This window comes from Rissa tridactyla, chromosome 18 (genome assembly GCF_028500815.1).
Source record: "Rissa tridactyla isolate bRisTri1 chromosome 18, bRisTri1.patW.cur.20221130, whole genome shotgun sequence".
In the NCBI taxonomy this organism is placed as follows: Eukaryota; Metazoa; Chordata; class Aves; order Charadriiformes; family Laridae; genus Rissa; species Rissa tridactyla.
This window is the reverse complement of record NC_071483.1, coordinates 6,991,252-7,018,665: the sequence shown is the minus strand read 5'-3', so window position 1 is coordinate 7,018,665 and position 27,414 is coordinate 6,991,252. Positions and strand designations below refer to the sequence as shown.

The window sequence follows — 27,414 nt, the reverse complement described above, 5'->3', positions numbered from 1 at the left end:
AAAATAAAATTAAAACAGACTCCGAGATTATTGTATAACCTCTCTAAAATGACAAAGTGATCGTTCAAGCTGACATCACAAAAAGCTTCTAGTTTGCTTGGAACACAGAAGCAAGAAGAAATGCTACAGAAAACGTCTCTATACAAACAGCATCTCTCATTGGGAGCGGAGGTGGCTGGTGGCTGCGAGCTGCATTGTAATTTATGCCTGTGCAGAATTACAGTCCCAGCCCACAATAAGGCTCCCTCTCTTTACACAGTCACAGCAAAACGGGGCAATGAAGCGTCCACTCCCGAATTGCATTTGCACCTTTGTGTATATCTACATGCACGTCAAACTATACGAAACAGCGCGCAACGCTCAAGCAACTCATTGCTTTAATTGACAAAACAGGAATCGCTGCTAAGTTATCACGAGTTTTGGTTCGCCGTCCTTTCAGTGCCATCACACGCGTACAGCCAGAGTGCTGCCCTTCTCTCCAATGACCTTGATTTTTTTCCTGATGAATTCTGTTGTGCAAGATTACATAGGACTTTCAGGTTTCTGCCCTTCAGATACACGTTAGATGCAAAAACCCGGGTATTCCTTGAGCAACATGTTCGTGAGATGGTAGAACTGGGCTGTAAACAGCCTCTTGTAAATGCACTGTCCCCCCACTGCAAGGTGAGCAGCTCAGAGGCGGCAAACAGAAACCCTGATATGGCACCTGCAGACAAAATGATGGTCTGCCTCATGATCCAGCCATCTCTGCCCACCCTCACCCTCACTGCTCACGTATCTCCGAAGCCCTGCAGACAGAAGAGCATCTTCCCATTGGTTTCTGTGGGCAGATGAAGGTGCTCTGACAGCCACTGCCGCCTGACACGCGGGAAACAAACCAGGCACCAGCAGATCTGGGAGCGGGAGCAGCTACTGCCCGAGCCAGGGCTCTGCAGCGGGCAGATATGGCATCTCACATCCTGTCTGGGTGGCACGGACGGGGACCTCTGCTATAATTCACCAATGGGTGGCAGGTTCATTTCTGTAACATATTGCTGACAGCCCAACTCTGGCATTCATACTTTGTTTTGGCTGGCCCCTACACAGTTACTTTTTTTTTTTTTCCTTCTAATGTTTTCTGGTTTATACTTTAAAAAAAAAATAATCATTAAATATCTATGGGTTTTTGTCATTTCCCTCTCTGAGAAAACAAAGTAAATTTACAGAGTTTTAGCAAGCTCTCAGAACACGCCAAGGGCTGTATCCTTCCAGAGTTTAAATGCCAGTCACTGGTAAAGGTGAGAGGCGTTTGAAAGGCAGACAGGAAAATCTGGAGTATCCCATTCGACACGTACAATACTGAAATAAGCCAAAAGCACGCAGGCCACAACCCCCAGCGCTCCGCGCAGAGACGGCTGACCGCCCCGCTCACCGCAGCATTCCCCCACGGCCTCAGCAAAATTCACACGTGCTCAGCAGAAAGTTTCCCCAGAAAACATGAAAAGCTTTGCCCTCTCAGCTTCCTGATTATTTTTTTTCCTCCCCCCTCAAGCGAAGAAGAGAGGGATCAAGGCTGACAAAGTACCCCTGCCATGAAGCTTGCCGTTGCTCTGGCTTTAGAAAACACCGTGATGGCACAGGACCAAAGCTGAGGCGCTCGGCGCTGGATCAGTGCCGCAGCCCTGCCTTGTTACACCAGGGCCCAGGGAGCTGCGAGCGCAGAAGGGAGGAGAAAGGAGGGAAGCACCGATCACCCACGAAGGGAGCAGAAGGAAGTCACTTTTGCCCAAGGAACTGCAATATCAAGGCATGCGGGAATGGACCTATCTGTCCTTAATTCTCGCCCATTCCCTTCAGAAAAAAAAACAAATGCCAAAACCACCATAAAATAGAGCAAATGCAGAGCCACACTGCACACCCGCATGAAGTTCCTGGCAATGGGAAGCAGGGAGCAGCGGGAACCTCCCCTGGCTGCCTGGCCTCGGGACAGGCTGTGTGCTGCTGCTCCGGCACGGGGACGGAGTCAGAACCCTGTGAGCACGACGGACAGGCAGGGCCAAAGGATCCGAGTTTTGCAATGCAGGGTCTTCCTATCGCTTTTGTAGCTCTAGTAGGAACTCTGCCCCAGTTCTCATGCCACCCAGGATCACAGAATCACAGAATGGTCCATGTTGGAAGGGACCTTTAAGACCATTGAGTCCAACCATTAACCTAACGCTGTCAAACCCACCACTAAACCGTGTCCCTCAGCACCGTGCCTACCCATCACAGAATCACAGAAACTTCAGAGTTGGAAGGGACCTCTAGAGATCATCTAGTCCAACTCCCCTGATAGAGCAGGATTGCCCAGAGCACATCCCTCAGGGCTGCATCCAGGCGAGTCCTGAAAATCTCCAGAGAAGGGGACTCCACAGCCTCCCTGGGCAGCCTGTTCCAGTGCCATCACCCTCACCGTAAAGAAGTTTTTTCTCATATTTGATCAGAACTTCCTATGTTCCAACTTGTGCCCGTTGCCCCTCGTCCTGTCACTGGGAACCATTGAAAAGAGTCTGGCACCATCCTCCTTAAACCCACCCTTTAGATACTTGTATGCCATAATAAGGTCCCCCCTCAGCCTTCTCTTCTCCAGGCTAAAGAGTCCCAGCTCTCTCAGCCTTTGCTCATAAGGGAGATGCTCCAATCCCTCAGTCATCTTAGTTGCCCTACGCTGGACCCGCTCCAGTAGTTCCCTGTCCCTCTTGAACTGGGGAGCCCAAAACTGGATGCAGTATTCCAGTTGTGGCCTCACCAGTGCAGAGTAGAGGGGGAGAATGACCTCCCTCGACCTACTGGCCACAGTCTTCCCTATGCAGCCCAGGATTCCATTGGCCTTTTTGGCAACAAGGGCATATTGTTGGCTCATGGATAATTTACTGTCTACCAGGACCCCCAGATCCTTCTCCTCAGAACTACTTCCCAGCAGGTCCACCCCTAACCTATACTGGTGCTTAGCATTCTTCCTCCCCAGGTGCAGGACCTTGCACTTGCTTTTGTTGAACCATCTACCAGACCATGGCATGACAGGCGGGTAATCCCTGCAGCTGTGAAAAGTTTGCATCACTTCAGGTCATGACCTCACCAGATCTCGCGAGCCACATCAGGATCGGGAAGACATTGGTATTTCGCGAGGAGGTCTGCAGGGAAATCCAACAGACGGCTGCCCTACCCACAGGGAGCAGCCACATCAGTGCCCTCAGGCTGGGAGGCTGATGGAAGTTTGTGATTGAAATCTGAGGACCGACCATTAAAGAGCCTATAAGCCCTTCGGGGCAACCACAGCCTGAAATTCCCACACTGTTGGACAGGAGGTTTTTCTTTCCTTGCTGCCCTGCAAGGTCGCTACATGCTCTCACCCAGCTGCCCGTCCTCCATGCGTAGCATTCCAGCATGGGATGCGATACACTGAGCTACCCGAGTTCCTACGGGCTCTAATATCCAGTAAGGACAGAAGATAACTACAGAAATATAAATACCTCATTAATTGTCTGAATTAGGATGATGCAAAAGCAGGGTGTAGATGGGGGAATTGCTGCATCTGTTCATAGCCTCTGATAAGAAATAAGTAAATAAAAATCAGATCTTCCTAAGTAACATGTTACTTTCTGGACACAGCATCAATACACAATGCCTTATTTTGCCAGTCTGTATCTTATTTAACCAAACACAAAGATGCTGAAAGATTTATATTTAAGTGACAGTGAAAAAAACAAACCCTGGAATCTCAGTGGAAATAATTCAACACGGAAACTTCCCCCACCAATTCAGGACCAAAGACAATGGGTTTTTTCCTATTCTCAATGAAAAGAAAGTCAGAAAGAGAAGAAAATGGTCCTATTATTCCCTACAGGCAAAAACAGAGCTTCTGATACTATCACCAGGCCGGCAACCTCCTATTTACAGAAACAGCCTTGACTCGTTGGGCACATATAACAAAATTCATTTATATTTTATCACATAACAGAAATGGTGAAAAAAAAAAAGAGATGCATTTTACACATACTGAGCAAGTGCTTGCTTGTCCCCAGTGCCACCTCATCTTGAAAACCTTCCTTGATAAAGACTTTGCTGTGTTTCCGTTACGTGGCAGGGGAATTGGTAGAAGAGTCAGTTTAATTAACACAACTTTTCTCAAGATAAATATTTTCTCAGGCGACTTGGAGCGGCTGAAACGCTGTGCACTGGCAGCTGGGCAGATGGAAGCAGCTCTACCAACGAACGCAGAACCAGCTGCAATAGATGGTGCCGCTCGTACAATTCCTCTTTCCCAGCAACGTGCCTCAAACCTCACTTCGAAAGGATAACATATATCCTGCAGATGCCTGCGCACACACACACATATATGTAGAGTAGCGTTTCCAAATTAGAAGCTGCGCAGCTCTTTGCAAACAGCTATGACGGGTGCGAAGACATGTCACCGTTGGAAGACCCTGGCGTTCCTCACACCAACGGCATGGAGGTTTGGAGGGAAACGTCACGTTTTAGAGCTCTCGTACAGCCAGTAAAGGCCGCGCCAAGTCACAAAAAGCAGAAATAATTTGAAATCAAGATATACATGTGTTTAACAGGAAAGAAAGAAAAAACATGACTGAGTTTGGAGGGAATGTTGTTAGCTTTGTAGGAAGAAAAGAATCAAGTCTGGACAGTGTTTGCTTCCTTGTCATCACAAGCTCTACAAAACTCCCTTGTATGCACATACAAAAATACACCTTATGCCAGTGAAACGAAGCAGCATTTAATGAGAACCAGAATGTGTTTTGGTTAATTTCCAGGTGATTGGTCTCTTATTCACAGATACTTCTTGTGGATGAATGCAAATATTTACATAGGGACCCCATCAGCTGTGTGTCCATCGATTCTGTTTTTTCCTCTCATAAACCTGTTCCTCAGGAATCCGCAGCACCAGCATTCACTGGGGGAATGAGAGAAAACCCAGAGCAAGATCTTCCAAATTTTCGCTACCCCAGACAGGATCTCCTCCGCACCAGAGAATCTCCACTCTTTTAAATCCGACTGGATTAAAGTATCAATCAAAAATTCCCCATCCCCAACTCCCACACAGGGATGCAGTTAAACCAAATATTCGCTCTAGCATCTGCTGCTTCCACTGGACTGTTGTGGCTCTATTGGAGAGCTGAGGCGGTTTTGTATGGGGAAGCTTCTCTCCACTTTGATGGGACAAATGTATGAGCATATAGCCATTGGGCAGGACAAAGAACAATTTTTTACCAAAATGAAGACCTGGAGACTTCTGCCTACGCCCGAGATAGAACAGGCATTCCTAGTCTTAAAAGACAATTTAAAAACCAGGAAGCCTGGTGCCACCTTTTCCTTGCTCTGAGTCTCCAGGCTGCTTCAGACAATGCCACTTCCTTACATTTCATAGAATCATAGAATCTTCATGGTTGGAAAGGACCTTTGAGATCATCAAGTCCAACCAAACAACCTACAATCTCTGCCACTAGAGCATGCCCTGAAGTGCCAAATCTAGACATTTCTTAAATCCCTCTAGGGATGGTGACTCAAGCACCGCCCTGGGCAGGCTGTTCCAGTGCCTGACCACTCTTTCAGTAAAGTAATTCTTCCTAATATCTAATCTAAACCTCCCTTGCCACAGCTTCAGACCATTACACCATTCAGACCATTTCCCTTTACATCTGTAAAGGTTTGAGAGCTCCAAATAGGAACACGCTTACGGATGCAGACCTGGAGTACAAAGCCATACGAGTCCACCACAACATCTAGTCTGGTGGCTGTTGGTCATGCGTGGACTTGCGGTGAAGGACGAGCAGGAAGATCCACCCCAGAAGAATCTGCTGAATGAGACTTCCAGCCTAACCCCGCTCCCGACCAACTGTGCAAAACCATCTGAACTTCACAGCATGGGAATGGCCCGAGTACATGGGGCCACCCGAATACATCAAAGGAAGAGCTAATGCATGAGATCTGTGTTTGCTTCATCCTCCTGTTAATTTTTGTAAGGCAGTTACTTAGACACCTCTGTATTCGTGAGAAGCAACTCAGTTTTTGTGACTTTTATTAGTCCTTAGTTTATTGGCCACTAAAATCTGTCCAGTGAAGGTACCTGCAGATGGAGCTGGTAAATTGACAGGTGACATTGGGAGTCACAATTTTTGTTGAAAGCGGCTGTGAAGTTACAGAACTTACCCCAAATCAAAGGGAAAGCGATCTTACGTACAGTCTAACCTGCCGGCAACGTTTCAACAGAAGCCGTATACGCCGCTATCATAGCCATGGACTGGATAAATTATCCTAACCTATCAATGCCATAAGCAAAATTACATCTTAATGTAGATCAGGAGAATGAGACCACTTCAGTGACACAAAGCTCCACTTTCTAATCCTAATAGACTTATAGAATTTGTTTCTAATAGCTAATGAATTAAGAATCCACCAATTATGTGTCCAATTACCATTAGGCTTCTAATGAAATAAAGCGTGAACTTCTGTTTAATTAGAAATGAGCTCATGCTGGTGACCAGAGACACCTTTAAAATATCTTTCCGCACTTCACAACTGAGCTAAGAGTTGGAATGGCATTAAGGAAACGATATGGAGGTCAAATATTAAAGATTTCAAGGCAAATATATATTTTTCAAAGCCTGGTCCCACATCCCTACCAAAGAAGGTGGATATATCTGTGTGCATAGTCACACCAGGAAATCTGAGATCACATTCCTTCTGCTTCGTGCTAGTTAGGCTTCAAAATATTTATTTGGTGATATTTTTAAAAGAATTGAAATGTCTTTGGCAAAAAAAAAAAAAAAAATGGACAAGGATTTTCATTAACACTTCCAAACAGAATTTTTTCTTTTCAATAAAAGCAAGTTACCTTTTTCTAAGAAATTGAAATAACAGATCTTAAACCTAAATCCAGAGATTGCTCGTGTGTATCATCTACTGATCCAAAAAAGCCTCCTGCTTTGCAAAGCCTCAAGAGGAAGAATGCTTCAAAACACCTCACCTACGATGAAATCTCTAACTGATGAAACAGTTAAGAGCTCACAAAAAACCCCCTCATTATTTTAATGCAAGCAATAAATTCTTTGGTCAAAGATCACAACTAGCTACGCATCTGAACTTTAGATTAAGTGGCTACTAAAAAGAAATAAATTAATAAATTAATAAATAAAAATCCCCACTCAAAACCATCAAGTCAACATCTGTTGGCAAAATGAATCTTCAGCCAGCATTCACGTCTCCTCTTGACTATGTCGTATCAGCATGAAAAGTAACAAGAGATGTTTATGAGAGTACTGACACCCCAATTTTTGTCCAGATGCTTTGGTTAGATCTAGCAATCCTCCCGTTTGGATTCGCAACGGGCTCTCTTGGCGTGTTCCAAGGTAGCAACATGTTTTTGCAAAATACCGTCTATAAAGCACAGCACTGAACCTCTATCCAGCAAAACTTTTTTTTCAAGGGCTGCTGAAAACGGGCCACGGCTCCCTCCAGCGTAACATAAAGACAACCTTCATTATTCCTAGCATTTAGTGGGTCCAGGGACAGCCAACCGCCTGCTAAAACCACCCTGTACAGAAGCATGACTGCTGTAACAAGGCTTTTGTCTCTACCTTCCCCTCAATGTGCAAAACAATGTTTGTAGATGAGGCAAGTCTGAAATTGCCTCCAACCTCTTTAGGAAAGGTTAAAAAAAAAAAAATATATATATGTAAAAAAAAAAAATCTATTAAGGGGCCAGCATTCCTGCTTTATGCCTGTTCATTAGCAGGCAACAAAAGGAATAGCTACAGGCCTTGACAGGAATGGAGCAGACCTTCATTTACGGGTGTAGGTCTGGTGTATGGCTGCTGTCTCTGCAGACACCGCTCACTGGCTCTAGGCGGTCGACAGCAGAGGCTGTCTTTTGCCTGCTCGGCAGCTGAACAGGGCAGTTATGTCAGTACAAGTATAAAACAGTGGGGGACAGGTTCAAAAAAGGTGTTGGGCGAGGTTCCTGCATGCCCCGGAACAGAAGGCTCCAGTCACATCTTGTTAAGGAGGGCAACTCAGAGATCTCTCGTTAAGGTAACAAACAGTGAGGCCAGGTCTGGAGGAAGAGTTCATGTCTTTAAATAGACCAAATGATATAGTCAGAAACACCCAGGCGAGCTTTCAGCCACACCAGCCCTGTTGCAGGTCAATAACACTGCAACTTTTGCAAGTCATTAAAAGAAACCAGCGGCTCTCACACCGCCGGGGTGGGAAAATAAGGTGCAACAGGAGGAAAGTCCCCCGCAGCGTGGTGGAAAAGGGCAGGGAGCTACTAGATCTCTACTTTCTCTGCCGCTCACCACTTGCTCAGCACGTCGGTCTGCAAGATCAGTAATTCTCTGCACGTTTCCTTTCAGTTGCGATCGCCGTTTATGGGTGCCTGGGGTGTGCCCGGCAGCGGGGAGCAGGATGTGGTCCCACACCTCCTGCGCACAACACACAGCACCCCAGTCACAGCTCAGCACCTTGAGGGCTCGGAAACCCTGCAGAAAAGCACGGCGTGAAGGTTGCTTAGATTTCCTCCCCCCAACTCCTCCACCACCTTGGTAGCTGGCCACAAGCCACCCAGGAGTTTCACTCCTCCACTTTCAGGGTGCAGCCAGCGAAGAGCACCTCTACGCACGCCTCCCAGCACGCTTACGGCATCGCCTATGGCTCCTCCATCGGGTCAGGCTGCAGACCAGAAGGTGGTGCTGCAAGAATGGTGGAGACACAACCGCCTGACCTGAGCTGGGGTGGAAGGTGCTGAATCATCCATCCGTCGGGCTTCACAAAGCCCCACCGCCTACCAGACCTGCTCACTCGAAACCAACAGGGTCCAAAACTGGAGGAAGCCAAGCCATTAACTGGGCATCTGTGTAGAAGCCCTCTTCTGAGGAACCTGAACGACCCTGGTTTTCTGCTTTGCAAAATTTTCCTCTTTGAGTCTTTTGCATTCATTCATGAAGAACAGGATTGCGGGGGAGGAGAGCCGTAAATATGGCCCTGCTCGGGTTGCAGAGAGAGGATGCTTGGGCAGACAAGTAACATTCTGACCACATACCCAAAAAGAGAGAAATATGTATTTTCTTCCACACCCTCCCTCCCCCCCTCTTTTTTTTTTTTTCTTCTAAAAGTCAGTTTGGAAGATACTATTCCTTCCCACAGCAAAAGTAAGTGGCATTCTTACAACCAAATCCGGAGTTTAAGAGAAGCATCCTAGATATAATCAAACGATCATCCAAATAAAAGAAGGAAGTTCAAGCCCGGATGCAAAAGTGTTAAATTAAAAATACATGACACGCTTGATAATTGCACAAGAACTTGTTTGTTTTCACAGTGAGGTTCTGCACAGCTCACAAACCAAATACGATGACCTGCGGGGGCTCCACAGGCTATTCTGTGATGCCAAGTCCTAACGGCAACGAACTGGTGTGCAGATAGTCCAGCATTTGTCTTGGGAATTCCTATTCTTAGCCCTAGACTGAACAGCAAACAACATTCATGCTCACATTCACAGGGCACTACAGATAGAGAATTTCAGGAAAAAAATTATACTGTAGTCAAGGCCCTTGATTTTTTTGGAATAAGCATTTCCAGGAAGATTAAAAAGTTGATTTTCCAAAACATGATGCCACAATCTCACTTGGTCTTCAGAGACCCTCAGATCTTAAGACCAGAAGACAGCATGATAAATGATAAAGCCTGACCTCCTGCTAAACACAGGCTGAAGAACCTCTCAGACATTTCTGCATCAGGCTCATTACTTGTCCTTGACCTTCAATGTCTCTTATGAAAACAGAAAACAGTCTTGATTTAAAGACTACAAATGGTGGTAGAAGAAGCAGTTCTCAGTTAAGATGTTCCAGTGATCGATTTCTTCTCTGCTAAGATTCTGTTCCTTTTTTTCTATGCTTACTTTGTCTAGCTTCACTGCCCAAACCCTGCATCTATAAAATAAAATACCAGATATTTTCTATTGTTGTTTTTGCTCTTCGAGGAGAAATACCCTGACTACGACAAGCCAAGAACAGATCTTTGTGGGCCCTTCCTAAAACCAGCCATATATGTTGGAATTCCCCACCTACAATTACTACTTGAGACCTATTTGGGGTAAGAGCTACATATTTTAAATTTTAGACCTTATGCAAACCAAAACACAGAGAATTCTTGGAAACAAGCTTCTTTTCAATCAGCCTTCTATACATCTTACACAAACTTTCTAGCTGCAACTGGTTTTGCGGTCCTCAGTAGCTGACTGGGACACTGTGGAATGGCTTTTGATGAGCAGCAATGGTCAGGAGCCAGAAACCATCACAATTTTCTCTGGTCATGGAGACCCGACGGTGCTGAAGGTCAAAGGGGAAGAAAGAGATATTTCTATTCTTTGCAAACCAGCTGAGATTTCAGTACCCACATCTGGCTATCCACCAACGGCAAAATTCATGCAATTTTTTTTTCTGTAGCACCAAGATTTTTAAAATGTTATTCTTAAATACTGCAAAGAAGGGAAAAAAAAAAAGATTTTTTTTTCTTTTTTTTTTTTTTTTCTTAGCAACTGCCAGACTTAATAATCACAGAGCGCACAGTACCCGAGACTCAAAGTTCAGCCCAACGCAACCGTCGGCCCCTGCAGTTTCCCCATTAGCTCCCCAGTGCACGGCATGAGGACTGGGTACACAGGCTGTTGTTTTTAAAGCTGTGTTCCAGTTACTTAAAGCAACAATAAATCTGCAGGGCTATTATAGCAATTTAAAAAGTAAACCTAACAGGGAAGTAAATTTGGTAGCTGTTCCATCTGGCTGGCAGATTGAATGGAGCCAAGCTGCACTCGTTATTTTAGGAAGGACTCGGAGCAAGGTCAGCCATTAAGACCAGCTTCCCCAGCAGCACGGAGGAACTGGTTTACTAGAAGACACTGTATAAATATTTTGCTGAGCTGCAAAAGGAGGAAGCTTCCCCGGCCCCAGGCTGACATGTGTCATGATGAGTTCCCAGGCACAATGCTCAATGAATGCTGTTATAGGAAAGGGTGTTTATTTCACATTGCAAAGCGGTTGCCAGAACACACAATCACGCGTCTTACCCGACGGCCCTGCAGGAGAAACTCCTCTCCGAAAGAGAATGAGACGATTATGTTGGCATTAACTCTTTGGTGGTGGCAGCGGGACTTCCCCCAGTCCCTGCGCCGCTTCAACCCCTCAGCAAGCAGCACCGAGGGCACAAACAAATGTTACCATTGACGCCCCCCACATGCCGGGGAGCTAATTAAAACTCTGAATTTCAGCGCAGGCAGATGAGGTCGGGGCTCTTTCCACTTCTTCACTGGTTTCATTATCTCACCAGCTTTGATGCTCTGCAGACGGTCTCCTTCCCTTCACCACAAGGCAACGCAAGGAGCAAACTTATCTGAAAGGGCTGTAGGACTGGGCAGATCTAATCAAAAGTTGAAGGGTTTTTATTTCCCTGGGGTATTTCATTTTCACTTCGATTGTCATTTTTTTAATGAAGACAAATGGAGGAAACACCAGGTTAAAAAGCCTCTATCCTTGCAAGTAAAAACAATACGCCTCTGCTCAGCCTCAGCAACGGTCCTGCCTTGCACGCTTTTGCCTTGATAACAATCCTGATTTTCTTTAACTGTTTTGGCACTGGGGTGATGCTGTCTTTGAAGCAGCCATTCCTGAAACGCATGGTAAATAAAATCAGAATTAGGCCTGATTCAAACCTCTGCTCCTACCCCTACTGCCAGGTCAAAACTTTAAGAATTTATTGAGCAGCGTGTTCTATCAGGATCCCACATCTAACACCAGCGAATCCTGGACATCCTCACAAAAATAGAAATGCATCATTCCTGTATCACGGCTGAAACACAGGATCCTGGAGAAGTGTTGCCTGACAAGCTGGTATCAGAGCTGAGCCCAGACGTCCTGTTTTGCCTCCTTTTATCATGACAAACTTCTCTTTTTCCATTCTGAAGAACCATGCTATAAGCAAGCAATGTTTTCCTCCCACTTCCCATGCAGCAATCTTTCCCTTGAATTGTGTGGTGGAGCCTCATCATTTCTTCCAGGCGGGCAAGAGGATCACTGTCTGCGTCACTGAAATGTGCTGCGGGTTCATGTCACTGTAGAAAGCTCTAGGAAGCAAGAGGTCTGGAGGCTGCTGTCAAGTTCTGAATGGCACATTCATACGAGAAGGGGAGGAGGTGGAAGATTACAGACTAGCACCCAATCATCTGACACCGAGAGGGCTTTGACCTCAAAGAGAACGGGATTAGACCGTGAGGTTGTGTACATCATCATACAACCTTTCATTTCTGCAATCTGCTTTCCTGTCGTTTAGCAGCAAGACATGCACGTCTCCATATGGGCAGGACTTTTTGGCCATCTGTGGTACGCAAGATACCAGTAAAGTCATGACTTTAAGTAATAGCTCTCCTTTGTGTCTTCCCATGAAGTATTAACTTTCTGTAATACATTTGTGCCACAGCAGAGGTCAGGAGGAGAAAAGTCACGTTTGCAACTTCTGTGGGACGAGCTCTTCTCTTTTGCACACCAAGTTTGGTACGTCACCCTGGAACACGACTGGGCACCCCAGAGGCAAACAGACAGTTGATACAAATCAACTTGTATTTCCCTTTGCCAAGGTGCACCAAGCGAGAGGACACTGGGTGGTTCTTGCAAGAGGAAGGAGCCAAGTACAACCTGGCTTCTAGCAGGGAGTCTAGAGAGATGTTTCATTAGCGTTGGATGCATTGTGGCAGCACAAGAGCAAGTTTTCTGGGTAGAGGTACGGCAACCTTACACCTTCCATGATCCCAGATCAACAGTGCGTGTGTGCACGTGAACACCCTACAAAGCAACACTTTCTCTTCTGTCTCCCAAAGCTCCACAGTCACAATCTCGTGGCCACTGGGTCACCTAGGAGAGCTGTTGACACAGACATGACCTGACACAGCTGAGCCTGCTGCTGCTGTGCTCCTGATCTACAGGAAGAGCAAACAATGGCATTGCCTTCATTGTGGTATTTGTTCAGTACTGCTTTCCCAGAGCTCACAGACGGAGATCGTCTGAGGACAGGCTGAGAGTTGGGGTTGTTCAGCCTGAAGAAGAGAAGGCTCCGGGAAGACCTTATAGAGGCCTTTCAGTACTTAAAGGGGGCCTACAAGAAAGATGGGGACAGACTTTTTAATAGGGCCTTTTGTGATAGGACAAGGGGTAATGGCTTCAAACTAAAAGAGGGTAGATATAGACTAGATATAAGGAAGAAGTTTTTTACAATGAGGGTGGTGAAACACTGGCACAGGTTGCCCAGAGAGGGGGTTGATGCTCTGCCTCTGGGAACATTCAAGGTCAGGTTGGACAGGGCTCTGAGCAGCCTGCTCTAGCTGAAGATGTCCCTGCTCATGGCAGGGGGTTGGATTAGATGGCCTTTAAATGTCCCTTCCAACCTAAACTGTTCTATGAACACAGTTTTTGAAGTATTTGGCCTTTCACAGACACTTGACTTCAGGACACCAACCTTGAGATCCTGCCAACTGTCACGGATATACAAGAACCACTGTTACTGACAGTCATTTGAATAGTCTCCTCAGGGAACTTCAGCCATTTCTGCTCCTTCAATTCTTTTGGCCCTTTCTCCTTACTTCACACCCATGTCTAAATCATCAGTGTACACTAACCCCAGGAGATGACATATCTTAGTGTTGGACGAAAGGCCAAAAATTTTCTTTGTGAGCTGCCCACATGGTTGACTGGGCAAGGGCAGGCCATGAATAGCTCAGCAGAGAAGACTTTTTGTTCTTAGTGTTAAAAATAATGAATGTGTTTCACGTGCCAGGAGCTACAGCAAGGAAACTGTTCCCTCCAAGGTGTTGAGATTTCATGACCGTGTGGGAGGGAAGAATTGTCTTCTGCTCTCTAGATGCTTCTGCAATGTCTACCTCCACTTCACCCAGTATCTCCAGCTCTTGAACTTCTTCCCTGTAGCTCTGAGCACATCCAACAAGTTTTAAATCTCCACCCTGTTTCCCAGAGGAACCACCTCTTCCCTTAGCCATTATTTCTCATTCGGTGTGACAATGCCATCAACTCTCCAAAGCACTGTGGGACACTGTCCACATGCGGAATGTGTTGTATTAGCTACTAGACACCTCCAGGAGAAAGAGTTTGTCCAGTCTTTAATGCAACACATCGGCCTTAGGGGAAAAGCCAGCACCAGTAGACCTAATCAGAAAAGTCCTCGCAGCCATGTAAACCTTCATGTATGATCAGCAACTCACCTACGTTGTTTCACCCTAGGGTAAAACTAATAAAGCTCATCTTCTTTCTATGAATCATCTTAAGAAAACAGCCCCAAATAAAATGGAAAACATTGCTGCCACAATACCAACTTGTGCGGGAATTTATTTTTAGAAGCAGCTTAAAATAGAGTGTGTGTTACCTTGTTAAAAAACATCGCCTCTCTATTTTGGTAAAGAATGACCTAAGAGCAGTGATACACACTCCTGCGCAGAGACACACTTCACACCCTGCACCAGAACTTCTCCATACCACTGTCTGAGAGAAAGCACTGAAGAATCATAGAACGTGTTGGGTTGGAAGGGACCTCTAAAGGCCACCCAGTCCAACCCCCTGCAGTCAGCAGGGACATCTGTAACTAGAGCAGGTTGCTCAGAGCCTCATCCAGCCTGGCCTTGAATGTCTCCAGGGATGGGGCCTCCACCCCCTCTCTGGGCAGCCTGGGCCAGTGTCTCACCACCCTCAGTGGAAAGAACTTCTTCCCAATGGCTGATCTAAACCTGCCCTGCTCTAGTTTAAACCATTGCCCCTCGTCCTGTCGCTCCATGCCCTTGCAAACAGCCCCTCCCCAGCTTTCCTGTAGGCCCCCTTCAGGGACTGGAAGAGGCTCTAAGGTCTCCCCGGAGCCTTCTCTTCTCCAGGCTGAACCACCCCAGCTCTCTCAGCCTGTCCTCACAGCAGAGGGGCTCCAGCCTTCGGATCCTCTTCGTGGCCTCCTCTGTCCCCGCTCCAACAGGTCCATGTTCCTTCTTGTGCTGAGGGCTCCAGAGCTGGACACAGGACTCCAGGTGGGGTCTCACCAGAGCGGAGCAGAGGGGCAGAATCACCTCTCTGGATCTGCTGCCCACGCTTCTTTTGATGCAGCCCAGGATGCGATTGGCCTTCTGGGCTGCAAGCGCACATTGTTGTCTCATGTCCAGCTTTTCATCCACCAGGACCCCCAGGTCCCTCTCAGCAGGGCTGCTCTCTGTTACCTCATCCCCCAGCCTGTATTGATAACAAGGGTTGTCCCAACCCAAGTGTAGGACCTTGCACTTGGCCTTGTTGAACTTCATGAGGTTTGCTCGGGCTCACCTCTCTAGCTCGTCCAGGTCCCTCTGGATGACATCCCATCCCTCTGGCCTGTCAACTGTACCACTCAGCTTAGTGTCATCAACAAACTTGCTGAGGGTGCACTTGATATTGAACAGCACCAGTCCCAGTACGGATCCCTGAGGGACACCACTTGTGACCCCTCTCCAGCTGGACATTGAGCCATTGACCACTACCAAGAAAAGAAAGAAAAAGGAGGGAAATCCAAAATTGGTCTTAACACCTCACTGTCAATGTCACAAAATGCCAGGGCTTAAAGAGAGGAATGTAAAAGGATGAGACAAAGAAGATTTTTGGAAATACCACTGTGTTTCCCACTAAAAAGTGAAAACAAAAAGCTGCATGTAACTTTGGGGAAGGGATTTGGTTTCTGACAGCCAACCCAGGATCTGAAACAGACTCTGATGTAATGTGGACTCTGGATTTGAAACGCCATTGCCACTGTGAAACTAAGTCTCAGTGCAAAGACTTGAGGACATATCCTCCAGTACACCCTTCTGCATCAGTAAAGTAATGGAAAAGGAAAGGAAAAGAGCTCTGGGCAGCAGCGTGCATCCCTGCAGACACCACCCCCAGCACCAACACTGTGGAGTGCCCTTTCCCCGAAAAGGGCTCCAGCTGTCTCCTGACACAAGGACTTGAGAGGGCATCATATCCTCAGGTGCCCACCAAAACCCACTGCAGACAATAAAATCTCTGCCAAGAGCAAATACTTCTCCATAGGCCATGCTGTGGCCACCCTGCACCTCCTCGTGCTCTTTGCCATTTCGCAAAAGCACAAGAGAAAATTCATCGATGTTTGGTCTGTTGAATCCTAGCAAGATGAAACCCAAAGGATACCTCTCCAAACCACCACAGGCTCACGGCACTGTGAAGCCAAGGAAGAAAAGCAAAGCTGAATTAAAAGGAAAAGGAAAACAGTAATCGCATGAGATTTGAAAGTGGTGAGGAAGAGACTCTGCAGAGAAGCCTGGCTGCTGCTTGGGGCTCCGCAACATCAAACCTTCCCATTTACCTGACGAAGACGTAGAGCAATGGCCATAGCATCCACACAAACTGTCACGGGGAAAATCTTCTGGTCTTTCAGTCTCGTAAAACTCAAAGCCAGCTTAAAATTGATTGAATCTTTCCAAGGAAGCTCACTTTTGAGTGGTGAATAAATATGAAATGAGAATAGAGGGATGAATCTGATGGAAAATTACCTCATTTGGCAGATACTGTTCTGCAACCTTCGCTATACGCGGATACATATGGGCAAGCACATATGCAGTGCCATACAGTTTTGTTTTGTGAAAATCTGAACAGCTTTTCAGAAATGGAAAACAGTAAGAGAAAGAAGCTGTAAAAAAAAAAAAAAAAAAAAAAAAAGCAGTGATGGGAAAAGGCAGTGGCATATGCAAGTGAAAAAAGATATGGCTGTTGGTGAGACACAGAAATGGAAAATTACAGCAGGATTGCTCCAGAGGGAAAAAGCCACGTGTGGGAGGGGGCAAGGATGCTATGCAGGCGGGCGTTTGGCCATGCCAGAAGGTCGGGAGCTGAACTAGGCTGCTGCCAGAGGGGAGATTTGGTACATTTCTCAAAAAAAAAGAAGCTGCAAGAAGAGAAGAAACACGTTTGAAGACATTAGCACAGGGGTAGCTGGGTGACCTGCAGATGGGCACTATGGGAGGAGATGGAGAACTAATGGCTGGCTCGAAATGCTGGATGCAATGTAATTCTCCCTAAAAGCCCAACCAGCCAGAGATTTGTACGTTGCACCATATGAAACAACCCCAAAATATTACTTAAACTCATAGAGGTTTTAAATAAGACTCCTTAGACGTGTTTTTAAGTCACATAAATAAAAGTCAGACAGCTAAATTAATCCTAATTAATCTGATTAGGATTACTGCAGTGGTAAGAATCATTTAGTGGTACCGTAAGATCTTTTTTTCCCCCCTCTCTCCAAAAAGAACTCCCTTCGTGCACCTGCTTTTAACAGCACCATACCAGATAGCCCATCCAACTATAATTCCATTATGGTCGGGAGAGATTTCATCCACTCAGTGAAATGCGATGAATAAATACAAAATCATTCACATTATGTACTCTCTACAGGGATATTTAAGGCTTTTCCCCCCAAAGTAAATCAGTTTAATGTAGTTAAAGTCCTTGAAAATACCAAACTGCAAGTCTTTGTTCACAGAACTTAATTTCTTCTCAAATTTCTGTAACTTTGGGAAAGACATACAGGTCACAGAGGAGGGGACGAGGATCAGTATTTCTCACCCAGGCTCAGCCTATGAGCCTAACACAATACTGGCCTCCCGTGCCTCAGTTTCCCCCTTTGCAACATGGGAATAGACCTTCTGGCCCTATGACACAGGTGCCATAATTCGCTGGCACATCTATGAAGTCTGAGGTGAAATGCAAGTAGAAATTATTTTTCTTATTTAAGCATAAATTTCCAGAAGCAGCAGAGATGAGGTTTGAAACACAGAGCTATTCTGACAAACACGTATACGTTTAGGTGCAGCTAACAACAAACCCCGGCTTTATACTCCTCCTGAGAGAGAAACAAGAAACTAATTCTCATCTCAGTTAATTTGTGACCGATTACCTTTGGGGTCCATCCACCGTTTTTGTTTTCCTTTCTTATTTGTTAAACACCGACAGTTACTGGGACATAAACAACGTCTGTCCACTATATTTTTGGTCTCTGCGGGCAGCATCTGGCTCTGCCCCTTTGCGTTATAAACACAAGCTTGGTCTACAAAGCTTAATTTATCAGACCCCATGGAAATTCATAAATCCTGGAATACTACACCCTTCGCCACCTCCAGCAAAATGAACCTATGTGATAGTCCACTGATACAGGAATGCAGAAGGCAAAAATCCCAGCAAAGGACATAGACCATCTACCGGGACACACACCTGCCGCCACCCCCAGCAGGTCCAACACAGCCCCGCCATTGCCCACCACCACCTCCTCGGTTCGTAAGTCAGGAAACAAACTGCATTTGCTTTCCTTCCCTCTGGGTCTCAGCCCCAAACGCTCGTTAATAAACAAGTATTTGCGAAAGGGCAGCCACAAGGTGTGAACAGAAGGTGGGTTTGCCTTGAGAACGAAGGAAAAAAGAGAACTCTAGCGAATACAGGGGGAAAAGTTGACTTGCCGATTTGCCAAGAAAGCATAGCTTCCACCCTTTCAAACTCCTGGCCCTGCGCATAACTGGTCTTGTTCAGGCGTCGGTATGCCAAATAAACTTATTTCTCATTACAAAGCTTCAAAGGGTCTGATGGAACCTCTTGCTTTGGGATACAAATCTCAGTGTCCCAGGGAGCTGCGTTGCTTTTCGTGCCTTTTGCAAGGCAAATGCAGCACAGCAGGATGCTGCCACAGCACACAGAGCCAAAGGGAAGGATGTACCGAGTGGGTGTCCGAGGTCTCCTAGCTCTAGGAGAAAAATACAATTCAGTATTTTTATAATTGATGTGAATGATGGAACACAGTATGCTTACTAAAATTGCTGCTGATACCAGGCTGGGACGGGCTGCAAGTACTTCGGAGGCCAGGATTAGGATTCAAAATGGTCTTGATAAATTGTAGAAATGGTCTGGAAAAAAAAAAAAGAGAAAAAGAAAAAGACAATTCATGAATGATGGGTGAACAGTGCTAAGACAGGAATAATCAATGACACGGTCACAAGGGAAATAAATATCAATTCAGAAGGGGTGGTTTTGGAAAAGGAGCTCAGGATTACCGTGGATCACAAACTGAACAGGAGTTGAACGCTGTCATGTTGCTGCAATAAAACCCAACACAGAATGAGAGAAGGGTTTGGGTTGGAAGGGACCGTTAAAGGCCATCCAGTCCAACCCCCATGCCATGAGCAGGGACATCTTCAACCAAATCAGGTTGCTCAGAGCCTCGTCCAACCTGACCTGGAATGTTTCCAGGGATGGGGCATCTCCCACCTCTCTGGGCAACCTGGGCCAGTGTTGCACAACCCTCAGTTTAAAAAATTTCTTCCTTATATCATCACACCGCCATACGCAGAGTGGGGTACTGTTCACCACATACACAAAGGGAAGTTTTCATTTATGTAGCGCTACTAAAGTCCCGATATTGGACACTGCATTTCAATAAAGTAGTAGAGAAAGTCCCAATGCAGACAGCAAGAATGACCAGAGGCTGAGAAAGCACAGACTGGAAAAACAGTGAGAAAATAACATAACTTTGGACTAAAGAGTAAAGACCACAGGGAGGCATCATAATGATCTTCAAACACATCAAGAGGGCCACAACAGAAAGGAATCAACTGTCTTCTTGGCTTGTCAAGGGTAGCACAAGATGTCATAGTCTTAAATTGCATGAAGGAACACAGGTGAGACACTAGGACGAGTTTCCTGACTAAGGGAAGAAAAGCACCGAGACATTCAAGGACAGCTGAGGGCTCTCCAACGTTTGGATCAGAAGAGTTAAGGCACTGTCCATCACGAAGAAGCATGGAGGAGGTGGCTTTACCTTGAAGTCTTAATTTTCTTCATTTCAAAGGGTAAAAAAAAAAAACAACTTAGGAAGCAACTTAATGACTGCACAGCTGAACCTACATAAACCAACTGTTAATTAATTAACTACATTATGACAGTTGAGGCCATAGCCCCATCCACCACATGATCCACACATCTTCCCCAACTGCTGCCTATCTACGCAGACCTGGGAGGGGGGAAAGAAATATTATTATGCCGATATTGTGGAAAAGGAAAAGATCTGAAGAGACCAAGTCATACGCCAACGTCATACAGAGGATCTGACACAATAAAAGAGCCCTGTCCAGTGGTGTAATCTCAAAATGACCCTTCTACTTAGGGAAATATTAAAATATACTCAATGGAGGTCTAGCTGGAATATTTGCAAATGCCCTGCTTGCAGCAATATATTATAAGATCTCAAACCAGTTTTATTTTTGAACAAATCTGCCTTCACACATGGCATGCAAAATATTTGTTCGCAGGTGAAAAGCTGAAACATAAATGTTCAGAGCATTAATTTCTCATTAGAAGTAACCTGCACAGAATAACGATGGGGCTGGAGGGCAGGAGTTTGATGGCTGATGAGTGAAAGCAAATATTTTTAGCCATTTTCATTGAGTGCAAAAATAGATTCATAATAAGCCGCCCTCCCAGCCTGGCAGGTTGCTGACAGCCATAGCGGAGGCTGCAACGGGGCACCTCACCGGGGCTGGCAAAGGGTCTCGCAACGTCCTTCAGGTGGCTGGGGGACAGGTTGGTCCAGCCTCACCACAAAGCCACAAAATCTTCCCTCTGGAGGCCTGGTGAACAGGCAGCCTCTGGTGTGGGCAGAGACTTCCACCAAGGATTTCAAGAAACCCAAAGGGGCTCACTGCAGCCACTGCCGTCCCCCAGCATCGTCAAGCCCTCACCGCCACCTGCCTGTAGATCAGCCAGGAAAACCCAGTGCCAGAACAGGCATTAAAGATGCTTTTAACAGAAGTGAATTTTCATTTTAATAGGAAAGTAAAAAAAAAAAATAAAAAATAATAAAGAGAGCATTTCAGAAGCACACAGTGATGCCAGGCAGTGCAAAACTGCCCTGGCTTTAGCAAAGCATTACTCTCGCGTCACTCCTCTACCACTGAGGCTTCTCCAGGGCTTCTCTAATCACAAAGAACAGTTGAAATGCCAATGGGAATAAATGTTGGCCTTGCTGATGCATAAACATCTAAACAGATTTCCTTTCGCGCTGTCTTTGACAAGCTGAAGCTCCAGCCTTTACCCCAGTTTAGTTTAGGAGCATCCTATGAAATAGCAGACAGACTTCTACTGATAAGCTACATCAATATTAACTGGAAGGCATTTGCCCCATCTGGGTTTTGAACAAAGAATATCAGATTAAAAGGAAAAGGGAAAAAAAAAAAGCAGCAGTCCAGGCACTTGAGATAAAGTAGCTGTTATCACCCTCTCTAACAAGGCTGCATGCTTTCTGTCTCCAGGCAATGACTCTGTGAAAGCAGTTTGAACACAAGTGAAAAATTCATATCCCAGCCAAGCTGTCCTCACTAAGCCAGCGGAGAGTCGCGGCTCCTGCGACCTTTCACGACGCGTTTCTGGAAGATGGTGGCACTGGCAGGTACACGGAGTAGCTCACTGCTCCGGCCATCCCCTCGGCAGGTGCCTTTGGACAGGGAAGGGCCTTGCTGCTTTTCCTTTCTTGTTGAATAAAGGCTTGCAAAACCATTTAGATGAAAAAATCTCTATTTCGGGTTCGAAACAGCTTTGTAAATCCCACAGCTCGTCTCTCATGGAGACATCTGGCAAGTCTCCTTTGCAGTGAGTCTGAACAGGGTGATAACATGCCATTTAGCTCTGCTTTCTGACCCAGCAGTGGGTTTCTGCAGTGCTGACGGTGGGATTTCATCCCATTTTCCCCCACCAGTGCTGCATCCCAAGCAAACTTGTGGGACAAGACGCAGCCAATTTAACGAGCAACTGAAAGCACCCAGGGTCTTGATTCAGCAGCTGAGAACAGGTACTAGCAAAGCTGTGGTTCCCAGGAGGTAATGCAGCACTGAGGAACAAAATTTCTCTAGTGGCTACTCACCCACTAAGAAGAAGAAGAAAAAAAAAAAATAAAAAAAAAATCCACCATTTATGTGCTATTTCACCCTGATGACAGGAAAGAGCTGGAAAGGGCCATTGCTTCTGAGCTTAATTACATCCGATGCTTCTAAGGGTGAGGGAAAAGAGCACTTCATAAGCCAAAACCAAAAAAGTTAATATATTACACTGCAGCAAGAACACAGCATCTTCAAAGCTTTCCCTCCCCACACCCTGAAGTGTGAAATTAGAGATTTTTTTTTTTTTTTTCTCAGTAATGCTTTTTGCTCATTTCCTGCCTGGCCTCATACTCTGCTAACAATGAATCAGGATTAATTAACATCAATGTCAAGATTAAGATCAGGCCGAACCAGGACTTTCTTGTCATCTTGAAGCACACGTAATGACGGGCTGACCATGCTGCCAGGTTGGACTAATTCCCTTCACCTGTGGGGAGCTGGTGCTTTCAGGTGAAACCAGCCCACCACCTCGCACAAATCTCTCGCTTTGGGGCAACTCAGCCAGTTTCCCCAAGTTGGTTCTTTGTTTTCCATGCACCTCTTCTAAACCCACCATCGGCATTTATTTTCACATTCCCAGGCGGGAAGCAAGCAGCTGTGCGCAAACTGGAAGCTGTGGTCTGAGGTGAGCGAGGGGCAGTTTTAGTGTAAGGTACTGCAAGCCACACACAGGTATAGAAAAGCAAAACTAGTCCAGCAGCCTGTGGTGCTCTTAAAACAGTGATCAGCAGCTGTGAAGGAAATTTTTCTGGATTCTCCTCCAAATATACACCTCTGACCTTATCAGGCTCCATATTCTCATAAGGTCACTCACTATGAATTAAACTATGACCTTCCAGGTTGCTTTTTGTAAGACCAAGGAGACCAGAAGGTCTTGTCTTTCTCACCTTCCGGGCGTTTGCTCAGCAGGCTACTGCAGGTTCAAACCAAGTGTTCCCACAAGAAAGCGGGAGGAAAAGGGTAGGATGCCACCCCATCAGTCGCCTCCCTGTAGGGGACAGGACTTTCCTCCTCAGACCGGCAGCTCGAACCTCTCCACCCTGGCAGGGATCCACGGAACTGCCTCTCCAGCCCAGAGGACGCAGCGGAGAGCTGCAGCATCACAAACATGGCAACATCACAAACGTGGCAACATCTTTCCTTGAAAACCCTCGGGAGATCTGCAGCCCCGTTCCCCTTCCCAAGTTCTGTATACACATTATAAACACAATGTTCTCAAAAGAAACCTGCTGTCAAGCATGACATAGTGTCTATGGCGGTTTCTACAGCTATCCATTCATCTTTCCTACAGCCATATCAACAGTGCATCAAGAACAACAGAAAAATTATTCGTGTGGCACTTTTTCTGGTGCTCCTTGGTTTTATTTCACTTCAGCATGGCATTTTAGAAGTTTTTCAAAGCGTTAAAAAGCATGACCTTTCCCTTTATAAATCATTAAGGGAAGCAAAGAGTCACAGGTACGGGCAAGCGTTAGGCACCTAAACTTTTTGACGCTTCTGCAGAGTAAAAGTTCTCTGCTGAGCTAAAGGAAGTGGAGCGAGGCTATGAACGGAGATTGAACCAGCAGTTCTTGAGATTTAAGTTTAGGATGTGATCAGTTATAGAGAAGAGTCTAAAAAAGAAAACAGAATCTCTTTGCAGAACACTGGCCTCCATCTCTGAGCAGAAAGCATCACATAGGCAGTTATTTCAGTAAAAAATAAGATGGCCAAACATATGTACTAATGACTCATTAAGATAAAAATCTTTGCTTAATTTTCCCAGCAGTGCAAAATGAAAAATTTCACTTTCCAGCCTCCAAAATATGAATGTCCAGGCCCCTCCCAAAAGCGAGCAACCAGAGGGGTCACAGCACCCTTCCCACCCCCTCAGCGGGAGGGGAGAGATCGCACCTCCTGCAGCTCCCTGCAACGGTCCCTGCGGCCACCCTGAGCTCCAAAGCAGAATCCAGAACCTTCTGGGGGTTTTAAGGCTTTAGCTGCCCGATAAAGCTACTCGACAACACGTGGAGCTCTATTTGCCACAGCGTGGTCAACAGAAGCGCATCTCCACAGCGCGTGTGATGAAATACCTCAGTACGTTCATCTCCCTGGTCATGAAGCTCCCACATATTAGCAATTTCTATGCTATTCCTCAACCTTCTCACCTGAAGGATGACACAAGAGTCTAACCTTGAATGCAGCATCCAAGAATAATTGTAATTTTTTAAATTCCACTCATGTCACAGACCCAATTTGTCCAAAGCGCAGCTTGGGGTTTTTTTGCGTTATGAAGAGGAAAAAAAAAAAAAAAAAAAAAAAACACACACACAAAAAACCAAAACTAGCTAGCAATTCTCTTCTGTGCACAGAAGTTCTGCTGTACTTTTGCTGGATGACACACCGAAGAACCACAACTGCACAGCCCAAAGGAGACAAACGGCTGATGCAAACGGAAAACAATGCAGCAAAAGGAAGTTATTCTGTAAGGCAATTACTTTGTTCTTTCAGGGGCTTTTTGGGGTATCTTCTTTCCATAGAAAGTTTCCACTACAGTTATTTAAATGAAACTCGTGTGTATTTTTGTCCCCAAACCTATGAGGCTGCATAGCAGGAGATCTGCTGAAAACCAGTAAAACAAGATGTAATTGTGCCTAAGCCCTGGTTCCTAGGTCAGAAACATAGACAAAGAACGAGGAATGACCCAAAACAATTTGTGAGTCATTTTCTTAAACTAAAACCTGGAAAGACCTCGAGATATCATTTAGCAAAGCCGCTGGAGGTGTTTTAGGGGAGCAAAAACTATCCGCAAGCGTGTGAAAAGTGAGAGTCCGAAGCTACCTGCATGGGCACATCCACCTTCATGGCATGGGGCAAAAGAGGGAAAGGGAAGAGTTGAATGAACATTAGGAAATGCCTCCACCAAGAGTCACCCCATCACTTGAAACATCTCAAGGCCGGACAAACATCCTCACGTTATCAGGTCGGAGACGCTCCTTTTCATGACGCAGACTTTCAGCATCCTCATCTTCATTTTGGGCTCCAGCGGCCTCAGACGTGGGGGAAAACACCACCGTGCGAGAGGAGCTCAGGCTGGGTCGGAGCTTCAGACCCGAGCCTGAGCCTCCAGGTGATTTTGGGACGTCTGTGCCAGTCTCCGATGCGCTGCCGGCCTTCCCCCGCGGCGTGCAGATGGCTGAATATTGAAGCAGCTTTTGCTTCTTGGCACTGTGCAGCAACGCAGTGGCACGAACGCAGCATATAGAAGACCATTTCTGCAGAAGATTTACAATCCGCCTTTAAACCCTCTAAAGGGGTTAAATAACGTGGCGAGCACGGGTTTCTTGTGGAAAAATGACTCACAGGAAGGATGGCAACAATGCACTGCTATAAAATATTAAACATAATAGGTCTCTCTGCCCGGGACTGAAAGAATAAAAAACAAGGTAAGTGGACCCGTGTTTTTCTCCTGGTTCTCAAAGTCACTAATGGCCCTCTGGGTCTGTGAACAGATGTCAACAGCATACTGCAGGTACCACAATTTACTCGCCACAAATTATTGCCTGGCATTTAATTAAAATTTTATTGTGACGATTCCCATCATCTCTCTCCACAGCACCAAATGGAGCAGACTGAAGAGAAAAGTGGATCTTTCAGAGCAAATGAGCCCACTCGGTCAATAAAATACTGTAGCTCTGAAAGGGGAAAAGAAAGTGTGTGGTAAGAGGTTTGGTTATCTGACGTTTTTTCCCTGCGCGGGGCCCCGCTGTGCTGTTCCCGGCACTGACGCCTGATCTGAACCAGCCTGAAGTCGGCTGTGGGACAAGCCCAATACACGAACGGTGTTTTTCTGCTTGGACTCCTTAGGGATCGGGCAGCATCCCGTTAGGAGCGGAGGATGGAACAACCAGCCTCAACCGTTCACTTGTCCAGCTTGGGAGGAAAGCGCTTTTACTGCAAAAAGCTCCTTATTCACGGTTTCATTTCCCATATCACACGCCTTTTAGGAACAATCCCAACCTGGTGGGAGGATCTGTCCACCTAATGGAGACTCCTTAAGGATTTGTGCTTTTTTTGCCCTAAAATGATGAATGACCGTTCTTGCTCTCATTACAGCAGTTGGAGCGTCCTACTGCTTTCAGTAGATGAAGCAAAGGGACCCGGTCTGCTCCGTCCCAGGCTGCTGCTCCATGCACTCCACTGCACCCAGATCTTCCCCAGTCCAGCTGGGGGCTGGACGGGAGCACAAGATCACCTTTTCTCCTGTCCTGCACATTTTTCTGGTGGCTTCTACCAAAGCCAATAACTCCACACAAGAGTGTAGGAGACTTGGCAGCTCCCGGGCTTACACACAAGCCCCCATCTATCCCAGAGGTTCTGGCAATGATCAGGTGCGCAGAGGCCCCACAACTGCCCCTGGCTGTAAGGGAAGAAGAAAATCCCACAGGTACCTCATCGGATACCACCTTCTGGATCACAAATACAGTGATCCCAAATCCCTGAGCAAAACAACACAGACATGGAAGGAAACAAGACGCATCCGTGAAAGCTGATGCTTGATAGCACCACATTATCCTAAACATCAGTGTCCTGCTACCGGTTGAGGCCACCCTTGACCCTTCAGAAGAGGGAAAAAGCCAAAAGCCAAGACAAAACACCCTCAGCTGCTTGTGCAGTTAGAAAAACTGCCCTCCTGATACCTGCAGACATACACTGGAAGCCCTGAAGCACAAGACCCAAGGAAAGCAGAGTTTTTATGCCGAGCCACGAGCGATACGGGATGCTAAGAAAAACAATGGCAAACCCTCTCTGTCCACAGCCGGAAGGAAAAAAGGTTTATGTACACACCGGCTCCAGGGCCAGGATGGATTAACACCATCATCTGCCACAGTACTGGGGAAAATACAGCTCCAAGGCTTAAAACTAAGGGTCTCTGAAGACTTGAAATCCCCAGGGAATGAGGAGATATGAGCTTCTCTCCAGAGCCTCAGGGGTTAAGACAGGCACAGCTGATCTGACAACGTCCCCCTCTAAAGGTACCTGTGATGCTTTACCTCCCTGTGCAACTACTCTGGGAAGTCAGGGGAGACAGAGCTAGAATGATGGATGCAAAATTAAAAGCTCAATAAATAATTAATCACTGAGGTCATCAAATTGTACGAATCTGTCCGTCTTCTCGCTATCTGCTCTCCTGTTAATCAGAGGAGTCTCTGTTTCAATGGTGGGTGAAGTGGTCCTGAAAGAACCATAATTCCTGCACGCTGCTGCCATGAAGCTTGTACTGGGTGCCATATAAATCAATAGAAATAAATCATTTGCTGAATGTTGTAAAGACTTTAAGAGTGTTAAGCAAACAGAAAGCCTCCAGAGCTCCCAAAATAAAGTGAGGGGTGAGTCTGAGTAACTCA

General features: G+C 46.2%; 1 protein-coding gene across 10 annotated transcripts in view; it reads right to left on the bottom strand.

Annotated features, from left to right (window-relative positions):
* Positions 1–27,414, bottom strand: part of HIVEP3 (HIVEP zinc finger 3) — a 289,740-nt gene that overhangs the window by 87,115 nt on the left and 175,211 nt on the right. For 9 of the 10 annotated variants that reach the window (XM_054223793.1, XM_054223792.1, XM_054223796.1 and 6 more), the window contains one exon: positions 18,909–19,003. The gene's annotated coding sequence lies outside the window, so the exon portion shown is untranslated. The remainder of the gene's footprint in view (positions 1–18,908; positions 19,004–27,414) is intronic. The other variant, XM_054223799.1, reaches the window with a different exon arrangement.